A 12,648-nucleotide genomic window follows, 5' to 3' on the forward strand; every position below is an offset into this window, starting at 1 on the left:
TTCATTTATCACTTTTGCATATGTTTCAATAAAAAGTGAGCACGCAGAAACATCCCAGTGTTAAAAACACAGAGAACCTGTTTATAAAAGTAAATTATAGTGGTAAAATAGTTTCCCCCTATGTTTTAGGGAGAGAAAGCAATGGCAGCCCTAAACTATTGGTAAGAGTATCGGGCGGCCTCCCTCCCTAAGTCAGGAGAAGCTTCTATTTAAACAGGTCTGATGATTAAAGATGGCTGCACCTAGAAGTCCATGGCCAACACAAGCAGTCAAGCCTCTCATGAAGAGACATTATACGGTTGCTGCTATGGGACCTGAAGAAACAAACACACCATTGTGGCAAACAGTGTTTGAGACGGGTGATGGGAGCTGGGAAACAGGGATAGCTAACGATGCGTGTACCTGCAAGAACAACGCGATGGAGAAACACGAAGCCAGACCGCTGGGCCAAGATTTGTTTGAGACTCCAGACGAACCCAAACGAATCAAACAAAGGGCTGTACGGAGACGAGGCACAGGTACCTTGTATGTAAGAAAGTTCAAGGGATAATTTGGCAGGGACCCATTCACCAGTGCTCGGTTGGCTAGAGCCTTTTGGATCAAGCCTGAACAGAGACATATTTCATTTGTTGTTTTTAAAAGTTGCATGCGGAAAGGGTCTCATGACACACGGTGTAAAAGGCTTTTAAATCAGGTTATGGAAAAAGTACAAAGATGCCTTACACTTATTTCTTACTGTGAATTTTTCAGCAGCTGAGTGATGGCTCTTCAGAGGACTTGGAGGTTCTGGACACTGACAGCTCCAAAGGGCTGAGTGGATTGGGCCTGATCTGTTTTTGCCCAGATGCTCAACAGAATGCTGAAACAGAAGGGGATGCTTATTCTATAGGCCTGTACTATCTAAAGTTGAGGGAGAAATTTGGTATTAAGCATGTGCGAGTTCATAACTGTAAGACTGTGATTTGTGCAAGCCGTTTTGCACGGAATCATCAAGCACTGCCTGAGAAACAAAATGAGGATTGTCCTGGGTGCACCATTAACGCCCCCAGTCAGAGACATCATGACTGCATGTACTGGTCTTTAGATGATGTGAACTGTAAAATTAAAGAAATTAGCGATAGTTTGTGTATGGAGAGCGTGTTAAATATCATCACCAGGTTGGGATATGCACTGCAGTGCCTCTGTTTAACCCAGGAACATTTAGCTCTAGGGGCAGATTTGGTGGACAAAGTGACAGAGGACGAGGATAGCATTTTAGATGAAATCATCAAACCGACAGATAAATGTTTAATGTGAAATGTTGAAAGTCGTCTTTGTTCAGCAAATTACAAAATCTTGCTAAGAAAAAACACTAACAGAGTGTGTTTTGGGAACAAAACAGGGTGTATTGTAAAATAAAATGTCAGTTGAAAATAACTGTGTGAAGCATGTTTTTATGGAGTTAAAGGGGTGTGAGGTTTGTCAAAAGGGAAGCAGGTTGTTCCCGTAGCATACGTGCAGTTAGGTTACAGTTTGTCAACAACAACAAGAGGTATACGAGTGTCCTGTTGCTCTAACAAAGGCCCACCCACCCCACACAGCCCTGGTGCTTGTGGATGAGGGATATAGGCTGTTGGGGCATCTGGACCATTGCAAAGCAGCCCCAGAACCCCTCTAAAATCATACCATCTTCTGCTTCGGCTGTACCTTTTCATTTCCCCCTCAGGCCCTCTGCATTAGGACTTAATCATGACCCTTCAGATTTCAACAATGTCTCAGGTCTCTTGTCTATTGTTTCATATTATTTAATGCTGTACATCGTCAAGGATTACAGTTTGCATAAAAGGGTTTTATAAAAACAAAAATATATTCTCTAGGAGCTTAGACAAGATAATGAACAACAAAATTGTAATTGTTGCTTTGCAGGCATTGTTACAAAGTGTCTTTAAGTTTGTTTTTGTTAACATTTCTGATAGGCCGTAGGATGTAGGAGGTAATACCTCATAAAGTGGGAAAGTGTTTCCGACTGACAAACGCTTGCCTGTGCTAAAGCATAACAACTAACACAGAATGGCTGCCTATGAAACGGTTTCACTAGAAGAGTTATCAACATTCCCCCTAAAACTCTGGTCAGCTTCCTTACTCCAATGGGCTGATCTCTGTGGCTGTGGCTTTTTTAAAAATTTGTCCTCGGTTTAGATTTCTAAAAAAACATTAGAAAAGAGGAGAAAGGAGGTGGTGGTTGTGGTGGGGTAAGAAAAGTGTGTGTGGCGGGGTGGGGAGGAAGACTCTCTTTATCTCTGTAGGTTTTTTTTTTTTTTTTTTTTTTGAAAAAGCTAACTCTTTTTACATAAGCTAATTTTTTCTTGTGTTTTTTGTATAAATCCAAACTTTAGAAAGCAGTCTTGTTTATTTTTTTTGTTTTTTCTCCCTTCAGTTGACAGTTTTCATATTCTTACCCAATTGCTGTTTTGGTACTTTAAAAAAAACAACTATTTTAAAAAGGATAGGCTAGTATCTTAAGCCTTTTTAGTTCACTAAACTTCTATAAAATATCCCTAAGAAGGGCCTTGTTTTGTTACAGCTCAGTCAATACTACTTTTTCATGTTAAACTTTTTAAAAAAACAAACATAATGCTTCAAATAGGCCTCACTGCATACAGAATATCCTTAACAAAGGTCATGTTATGTTACATCTCAGTCAATGCTGTATTTTCATGTTAAATGTTAAAAAAAACAAACAAACTTTATAAATGAAACACTGCATGTTTAGCAAGTGTTTAAAAGTATGGGGGAAAAGTTGAGGATGGGGGTGTTCTTCAGATAGCCTATCTCTGAGTTTCATGCAGTCACAAAGCGATGGTTTTTGTCTTTTACAATCCGTAAATGGAATAAAATATTTGTTATAACTTTCACAAAGTATCTTTCAATGCAATCTCACCATTTGTTAAAACTTTAACTGTGTTTAAAAAGTTAGGAAAGAAGTCTGTGTGTGTGTGTAAAAAAAAAAAAAAAAAAAACCCCCAAAAAACAACAAACAACACCCCCCCCAAGCAAACTGAAGGGTTAACCCCTGGAGACTTGCTAAGGCAGACTATAGTGCAAGGATCGGCAACCTTTGGCACGTGGCCTCCTAGGGTAAACCTCCTGGTGGGCCCGGGCCAGTTCGCTTACCTGCTGTGTCTGCAGGTTCGGCTGATCGTGGCTCCCACTTGCCGCAGGTCGCAGCTCCAGGCCAATGGGAGCTATGGGAAGCGGCGTGGGCTTGGCCGCCACTTCCCGCAGTCCCCATTGGCCTGGAGTGGCGAACTGCAGCCAATGGGAGCTATGATCATCTGAACCTGTGGACGCAGCAGGTAAACAAACTGGCCCAGACCGCTAGGGGGCTTACCCTGGCGGGCCGTGTGCCAAAGGTTGCTGATCCCTGCTATAGTGCATGGATCACTGGCTAGCCTAATTAGTCTTATCTGTTTTTAAAATGTAGAGAAAGCCACAGCTCCCACCTGTGCTGTATTATTTTAATAAAATGTATGGACCCAAAACAAACACAGGACTTTGTACTTGTGTCTCAGCACATGGGTTGCAAATATTTAAAAACAAAGACATTCTGATGATGCAACAGAAAAATTCATACTAAAATCCAAAAGTCCTAAGAAAATGAAAGCTTAATATAACTTTTGCATGGATTTGTTAAGAAGTGAGGAGGAAAATAAACTTCTCTTTGATCCACTGGATTACAGAATAAGGGGAATATAAACTGGCTGTTACTAAGGCCCTGTGGTTTTAAACCTGGGGTGTTTCTGCATGCTCTATTTTATTGAAACACACCTGTAAAAATGTTAAATGAAGGGATGTGTCTTCATATAGGCTTGTCTTTTCAAGTGTTCATTCCTTTACAAGACATAATATAACTTTTACTTGCACTTGTTAAAAAGTTTGGGGAAGAAGCAGCCTTCTTATCTCTGATCCACTGACGCACAGATGCTGTTTTTGCTAACAGGGGTTTTGCTGCAGCTTCAAATAGTTCTTACTAAAAAATGACCAATTTAGTCTAAAACACGGGGAAACTTTTAAAAATTGTTTGTTATTCAGGGCTTATGGTTTTAACTTTTATTAAAGCCCCTATGTAAAAGGGCTACATGGTGGGAAAAATGCTTGGGGTCTGGTTTTTTTTTTTTTTTTTTTTTTTAAGATAAGAATAAGGCAGTTCTCAGAGACCTCCCTACCAACACTACAAAAAGAAGGATTCTAGGTGGACTCCTCCTGAAGGTCGAGACAGCAGACTGGACTTCTACATAGAGTGCTTCCGCCGACATGCACGGGCTAAAATTGTGGAAAAGCAGCATCACTTGCCCCACAATCTCAGCCGTGCAGAACACAATGGCATTCACAGCCTCAGAAACAACTCTGACATCATAATCAAAAAGGCTGACAAAGGAGGTGCTGTCGTCATCATGAATAGGTTGGAATATGAACAAGAGGCTGCTAGGCAGCTCTCCAACACCACTTTCTACAAGCCATTATCCTCTGATCCCACTGAGAGTTACCAAAAGAAACTACAGCATTTGCCCAAGAAACTCCCTGAAAAAGCACAAGATCAAATCCGCACAGACACACCCCTGGAACCCCGACCTGGGATATTCTATCTACTATCCAGGATCCATAAACCTGGAAATCCTGGGTGCCCCATCATCTCAGGCATTGGCACTCTGACAGCAGGATTGTCTGGCTATGTAGACTCCCTCCTCAGGCCCTACGCTACCAGCACTCCCAGCTACCTTCGAGACACCACTGACTTCCTGAGGAAACTACAATCCATCGATGATCTTCCTGATAACACCATCCTGGCCACTATGGATGTAGAAGCCCTCTACACCAACATTCCACACAAAGATGGACTACAAGCCGTCAAGAACACTATCCCCAATAATGTCACAGCTAACCTGGTGGCTGAACTTTGTGACTTTGTCCTTACCCATAACTATTTTACATTTGGGGACAATGTATACCTTCAAATCAGCGGCACTGCTATGGGTACCCGCATGGCCCCACAGTATGCCAACATTTTTATGGCTGACTTAGAACAATGCTTCCTCAGCTCTCGTCCCCTAACGCCCCTACTCTACTTGCGCTACATTGATGACATCTTCATCTGGACCCATGGAAAAGAAGCCCTTCAGGAATTCCACGATGATTTCAACAATTTCCATCCCACCATCAACCTCAGCCTGGTCCAGTCCACACAAGAGATCCACTTCCTGGACACTACGGTGCTAATAAACAATGGTCACATAAACACCACCCTATACCGGAAACCTACTGACAGCTATTCCTACCTACATGCCTCCAGCTTTCACCCTGACCACACCACATGATCCATTGTCTATAGCCAAGCTCTACGATACAACCGCATTTGCTCCAACCCCTCAGACAGAGACAAACACCTACAAGATCTTTATCAAGCATTCTTACAACTACAATACCCACCTGCGGAAGTGAAGAAACAGATTGATAGAGCCAGAAGAGTTCCCAGAAGTCACCTACTACAGGACAGGCCCAACAAAGAAAATAACAGAACGCCACTAGCTGTCACCTTCAGCCCCCAACTAAAACCCCTCCAACGCATTACCAAGGATCTACAACCTATCCTGAAGGACGACCCAACACTCTCACAAATCTTGGGAGACAAGCCAGTCCTTGCCTACAGACAGCCCCACAACTTGAAGCGAATACTCACCAGCAACCACATACCACACAACAGAACCACTAACCCAGGAACCTATCCTTGCAACAAAGCCCGTTGCCAACTGTGCCCACATATCTATTCAGGGGACACCATTACAGGGCCTAATAACATCAGCCATGCTATCAGAGGCTCGTTCATCTGCACATCTACCAATGTGATATATGCCATCATGTGCCAGCAATGCCCCTCTGCCATGTACATTGGGCAAACTGGATAGTCTCTACGTAAAAGAATAAATGGACACACATCAGATGTCAAGAATTATAACATTCATAAACCAGTCAGAGAACACTTCAATCTCTCTGGTCACTCGATTTCTGATCTCAAAGTGACTATCCTTCAACAAAAAAACTTCGAAAACAGACTCCAACGAGCGACTGCTGAATTGGAATTAATTTGCAAATTGGATACAAATAACTTAGGTTACTTTTTATAATGAATCAACCATTCCCAGTCTCTATTCAAGCCTATTTCCCCTTGTTTATTCCTTTCCCCCCAACACTGTTCCTCAGACGTTCTTGTTAAACCCTGGATTTGTGCTGGAAATGGCCCACCTTGATTATCATACACATTGTAAGGAGAGTGATCACTTTAGATAAGCTATTACCAGCAGGAGAGTGGGATGCGGGGAGAGAAAACCTTTTGTAGTGATAAACACCCATTTTTTCATGGTCTGTATATATAAAAACATCTTCTGTATTTTCCACAGTATGCATCCGATGAAGTGAGCTGTAGCTCACGAAAGCTTATGCTCAAATAAACTGTTAGTCTCTAAGGTGCCACAAGTACTCCTTTTCTTTTCTATGTTTGTGTTTCTCTTTTATGTAACTCCTTTTAAATGCTCTTTTCTTAACCTATCCTTGTATTTCATAGTTTAAATGTTTCTTTCTTAACCAACCTTTATATTTTACCATGTGCTTACTAAACAGTTTCTGCTTTAGTAAATGCCCTTTTTTGCCATGTTTGTTCTTTATCTATTTTTCAATATTATTTAATGTTTTTAAATGCTCTTTTCTTAACCTACCCTTATTTTAAATGTTTCCTAACTAACCTTTATATTTTTACCATGTACTTACTAAACAGTTTCCTTTGTTTCTCTGTTTAACTCTTTTTAAATGCTCTTTTTAAGTGCTCTTTTCTTAATCTACCCTTATATTTACATTTTGCACCTTTTACATTTATCTCAAAAATTGTTATTCTTTAATATTCCAAACTAGTCATTTAAAAACACCTCTCCTTACTAAACCTCACCAAAAATCTCCTCTTCAATAACTTGCCTTTATTCTTTGACTATCCCTTTTAAAAACAAAAATCTTTTTTTCTTTAAACTCTTTCTATTTCTTTAATAACATGCCAAAGTAGGCCTTTAAAATAACCTCTCCTTAGCCAACCTCACCAAACAACCTTTCTTTCCTTTTTTCCTCTAAACCTTACCAAAGCTTTCTTTTTTTAATCTTTGCACTCTCTCACTCTGTTTTGAGAAAAAGGTTGAAAGAATAAACAATCAAATGTATCAAAGCACAAGCATGCAACATTCCTGCTATTCAAACACAAAATATAATTAATTTTTTTTTTCAAAATGGCTGATCTTGCCAAACTTTGATGCTTATGGAAACAGGGACAGAGGGCAGGATATAAGCCCTAAATGGGGCATGGAAACCAGTCAAAAATACATGGTGATGAATGGTATCAAGGTATATACTACTTCAATCCCATAGGAAAATTCTGATATTTTGACATTCATTTTCATCCAAATCAGAAAAATATATGAAATATCAAAACTTTTCATGGAAGGAAAAAAAAATTGTTAGAACATTGTTTTGATACTGTTCATAAGAACATTTCACCATTCATGAATCAAAACTTCCTATTTTGTTTTGTTCAGTTGATATTACTCTGCATCCACCTGAGCTGCCTCAGTTCATCATGGGAGCAACTGCTTAGACACAAGGGAAGCTCTGTGCATCACAGGAGATGTAGTCGGGCAAGGAAGCACAGCCCATAGGGGTGAATGGGGGTAGGAGGCAATACGACAGTTTAGGCAGATGGAAAGATTAATGTCAACCCAACCTGAAACAAAATGTTCTGGCTCAATTAAATGAAATGTTTTGATTTTCCTGACAGTAAATTCTGCTGAAATCAGTATTTTCACATGTAAAACATTGACTTAGGCAAAGCCCCATCTTTTGAATGAAAAAATGTTTCACTTGAAATGTTTCAACCAGCTCTGAGTAGAACACAGGAACAAATGAGCCAGCTCAGAGAAATCTTTAGGTACTACTTCAGTTCCCTGTATTTGGAAAAGTTTCAAACCAAACATGCAGTCCCCTCTGCCTTTGTATTCTTAAATTGTACAAGGTATAGAGTTAATGTTTCTGAGGCTGTTCTCTAGAACAATTTTTAAATCACGTTATTACTAGCTAACTTTAGACCTGACTTTCATATCAGATGGAGAAGTTTATATCATGTAGCAAAGCTGCCAGATTTTCCTTCTGAATCTTCCTTTCTACAGTACAAAGGACTGTCAGGGAAAGTTAACATTCAAATAGTTGGAGAACTTGAAATTACACATAAATTGTTTCCCATTACCTCTTAACAACTGTCAGTAGGTACATCAAAAGAGAAGCAATTATTAGTGATAGAAAAGTAGACACCACATGATTAGCTGAATGTTCTATTAAGCCAATATTTTGGGAGGTAAGGTAGTCAGATGTATTCCAAAGTTACTCTTCAGTATTAGGCAGTTACTTTTGTTCTGTAGTGCTGTAGCATGGTTGGAAAGTGGTGTTTTAGGACCTTCATGTCATAGTGATGTGTTTTGTTTTTTTCCTGTCCCTTTATTCTGCATCGTTGTATGTGAGCTACACACACTGCATTCCTCATTCTACACGAATGTGTAGGAAACTGCTGGGCAAAATGATTGTAGCTTCTTTAACATCAAATGCTCATTGTTAAACTATGTTTAGGATGTACATCTAGGAAGTAATTGATTTTGTTTGCAATTGAGAAACCTTACACTGCAAAATGTAAAGGATCCTGGGGGGATTTTGATTCTGAAAGTCATGGTGACCACTTAACCGTATCTGTCAACCCTTAATCTGAACTATGGATGATCAATTTGAAAACAGCTTGTTAATGTCAGTTAGGATTGACTGTAGCTTTGGGAAATACTTGTGAAAAAGACCCCTCCACCCCCATCCTCAGGAAAGAGAACAACAGTTGGAAATCTGTCCTTGCACCAGCCTAGGACTGAAGGGAATGGTGCTTTTCATCATTCTGTTCTAGCCCTGCTACAGTAATTATCTCGTTGTGCATTGCTGTATTGTAATGGCTAGTTGAGAAGACTGAAACACTACACTGCAAGCTTAAATTGCTATTAACTTCACTATCCCTGACATATTTACAAAGACGCTCTCAGAAAGTGTTATCAACTTAAGTGGCCAGCATTTTCATTAGAGCATGAGGACGGGAGAGTAGCTTGTCTTTCACATTATTCCTATCTTACCTAAAGGAGAATAATTCACGTCTGTTAGTTTGTTTTGCTTTTTACAGGAGAATATCCAGAGGCAAGAGATATTGAACCAAAACCACTTGCTTTGAACCAAAACCACTTGTCCAATGCCAGCCACTAGGAAATTCAGATATGGATCCAAACTTTGAGGCTCTGGCCTGTATCTACCAAAGAACACCTTGCTAAGGATACCTTTCCTTTCAATTAACCTTAGAAATATGCTGTCCAGAAAGGCATAGGTGCTGGAACTAAGGGTGCTGGGGTGCTACTGCACCCCCTGGCTTGAAGTGGTTTCCATTATATACATGGTTTACAGTTTGTTTCCATGGGTCTCAGCACCCTCACTATACCAATTGTCCCAGCACCCCTGTAGAATGGTGTTCTCTTTTCTGAACATCCTAGTCTTTAAAGAGCAGTTGCTAGAGAGTGAAGAATTTAATCTGAACAGATAATCAGTACCTTGGCTATCTCAATGTTGTGGTGCTCTGTGGGCATGGAAATTGAAGACCTCTATCCAGAGAAGTCTGAGTGGATGGGTTTATCTATTGTATGAGCTCTGGGCCTGCTGCGCTGTCCTGATCCTTCTAAAGATTTATCAAGCTGGAACAGAGCTCCCTGAGAGGGGATATGGGGCCTTCACCATTTGAGCCTCATACAAATATGTCAATCATTAACACAGAACACAATACAAGAATAAGAAGCCAGGAACATCCCTGAGGCAGAGGGGAATATTGCTGTAGTTTACAGTAATAACCACAAACATAGTGCAGAGCACAGTAATAAGTGGTGAATATCCCAAGGCATTGCATTTTATTTATGGGCCTTTGTCACCTACGTATCAGACCGAACCTCTTAAACAGATGTACAGTTTGGTTACAAAACAAAATGTTTCACTTCACTCAGCAGATCCCTCTTTCCATGTTTTCCCAAGTTTTGAAATGATTTCACTTTTGCTGGCTGCTGGCTAACAGACTGTATGTCCCCAAATGAAATAGTTTTGCTGTCTCTTGACTTGCTTCAGAACTGCAGCTTTGGCTCCTTCCTCTGTAAAACAATTTCTTCAGTTAAGCTAGTACCCCACCCTTTGGTGTATCTTTCAAGTCAAACATATAGTGAAAACAAAACTCCAGGACTCCTTGCAAAAATACTTCCTCTTTTCTCCTTGGCAGCTTTCATCATTTCAATCAGAAGTGTCGTTGTCTACTCTGCAGTTCCTTTGTATGGTATCGTTATGAGTGATGCTTGGCTCCATAGCACAGCTGGAGTCTGCAAGGAGATACTCATTTTGGGCTAGTCTGTGAACATCTCCTTCAGCAAAAAATCCTCCCCTTCTGGTGAGCCAGTCCCGGGGAGCTCCTTTCCCTGAAGTTGGCGATGTAACCACTCATGTTCAAGTATAACACATCCCTTGCCACCATTCCAGCTTTAGAGGTCCTTCAGAAGTAACTGGGTAAGGGCATGAGGATCAAGTTCTGCAGATGTTAGACTCCTGAAGAAAGGCTAGGTAGTGCACTATTTCAGTCAACAAACCCCAGAGATAGTAGCAGGAGTTGTCGAAGCTGAGCAAGGGAAAGTATGCCCTATGCAACATGGTGCAGCATGTTGGAGTGACCAGAAGCAAGCAGCTAAAAATGCAGGGCTAGGTTATACCCATGTAAGTAGAGAAGTAAGCCTCCAACCAGATGTTCCCTTGCTCAGCCTACCTGTATCTTGGGTGTGGCTCAGGGGTGGAGCACACTCTGCTCTCCAGATACTTGCTGTGTCAGCAAGAAGGTGGCAGTGCATAGGGCAGAGTAGCCCATCCTATCCATCCCCATCTGCTGCCAGGAGTAGTTGGCCTGGCTTGGGGCCTGGTCGGGCCAGGAGAGGCAAGAGTAAGCTGCATCCATTTAAATGCTGCAGCAACTTACTCCCTCCTCCAAACATCCTTCCAAAACAAGAGGATAATAAAGGATGAGCTATGACTGAGACAGTTCCTTCCCAAGCTGTTCCTTTCATCACATCTGAGACCATAGGCTCAGTCTAGCTTTGGTCTGACTACTTGTACCAATAGCTTAAACCCCATTTATTTGAAGCAAGGACCTTAAATATGTCCTGAAGAGAGCAGGGGAAAAAATTCACAATTAGTTTATTCAATTAACTGAGCTCTCTACGCTCATAAATCTTCTTTGAGCAGATCATGATTTTCTAAATGTATTCATTATTTGAAATTGTGCTGGATAATTTCAGCAAATAATTCTCAGCCTGCAAAGTATAAGTGGAGAGTTCACTGAAAGATTTTGATATTCAAGCCGCTTTGCGATACGCACGTCATGTGGTATGGTTTCTTTTCCTAATTGGAAGAGTATAATTCTTTAGAATCAAGTTTTTGGTGCAAATGTATGTAAATAGTGTACTAATTAGAAATGTGCTTTGCACAAGTAGTTCTGCAATATCGGCTTTAAAATGTCCTGTTTCAGTGATGGTTGCTCCAGAAAATTTTTGCAGTCCCTGTCCAGCTCCGATTTGTTAATGTAATGCTTAAGTGAAATTAGTTTTAGTCAAAAATAAAAGATGCATATCTAGGCTCTCAAGTGCACTGTCCTATAGCTCTATCCTGTGGAAACTAGTAATCCAAATCTAATGTATGGTTGATTAAATAAATGACTAAGCAGTCGCAGTTGATACAATTTTTATTGACCTGGCTGGGGAGGCTGAAATATTTTGATTTTTTTGCAATGAAGATTTCTTTAAAAGAATATCTCTAGCCCAGCTGGAAAAGAATGATAAATATCCCATAAAAGAAATTTGACTAAAAACAGCCATGAATCAAACTCGCAACAGAAATTTTCTGACCAGCTCTAGCAGCTCTTAAAATAGATCTTTTTACAAAATTTAAATTGAAGACAACTCCCGCCCTCCCCCAATGGTTTTTGTGGAATTTTCTGGGTTATTGTTGACAAACCAGAAATCAATTTTTTTTGGTTGTTGACAACCTAAAATGGTAGGTTTCCCCCTCCCCCCCAGTTTTTTAATGAGAACCTGAAAGATATTTATGAAAATGGCTGTTCTTTTAAAAAATACTAGAATTTTAGGTATAAAAAACAAAATATATACCAAAGAATATTTCAACCAGTTCGAGCTCTTGTATGATGAACTGCAGAAAAATTAAACCTTCCCATCACACAAAATATTACTATAAGTTACTAAAGGTAATATAAACGTTTGCCAGTGTTTGTAATAAGAATGCTTAAACTGCATTGGAACTACCAGATAGGTATAGCGCAGGCATTTCACTGATGTAGTGCCCAAGCCCCCACTCACTGATATCAATGTAAGGACTCTCATTGACTTGGCATTGGACCTGTAATTATATAGTGGAAATGTTGCTCAAAAATACTGGGGTCCGATTTTGCTCTGTTACACCAATGTA

General features: G+C 40.3%; 1 protein-coding gene and 1 long non-coding RNA gene across 9 annotated transcripts in view; one reads left to right on the forward strand and one right to left on the reverse strand.

Moving 5' to 3' along the window:
- Nucleotides 1-12,648, forward strand: part of LOC122462524 — a 172,370-nt gene that overhangs the window by 96,394 nt on the left and 63,328 nt on the right. The window lies entirely within an intron of this gene.
- Nucleotides 1-12,648, reverse strand: part of CDH5 (cadherin 5) — a 53,502-nt gene that overhangs the window by 23,746 nt on the left and 17,108 nt on the right. The window contains exon 2 of one of the 6 annotated variants that reach the window (XM_043526006.1): nt 737-859. The exons of the other annotated variants lie outside the window; for them this stretch is intronic. The gene's annotated coding sequence lies outside the window, so the exon portion shown is untranslated. The remainder of the gene's footprint in view (nt 1-736; nt 860-12,648) is intronic. 6 annotated transcript variants of the gene reach the window in all.

The sequence above is a fragment of the Chelonia mydas genome, chromosome 12 (assembly GCF_015237465.2).
Source record: "Chelonia mydas isolate rCheMyd1 chromosome 12, rCheMyd1.pri.v2, whole genome shotgun sequence".
NCBI classification, from domain to species: domain Eukaryota; kingdom Metazoa; phylum Chordata; order Testudines; family Cheloniidae; genus Chelonia; species Chelonia mydas.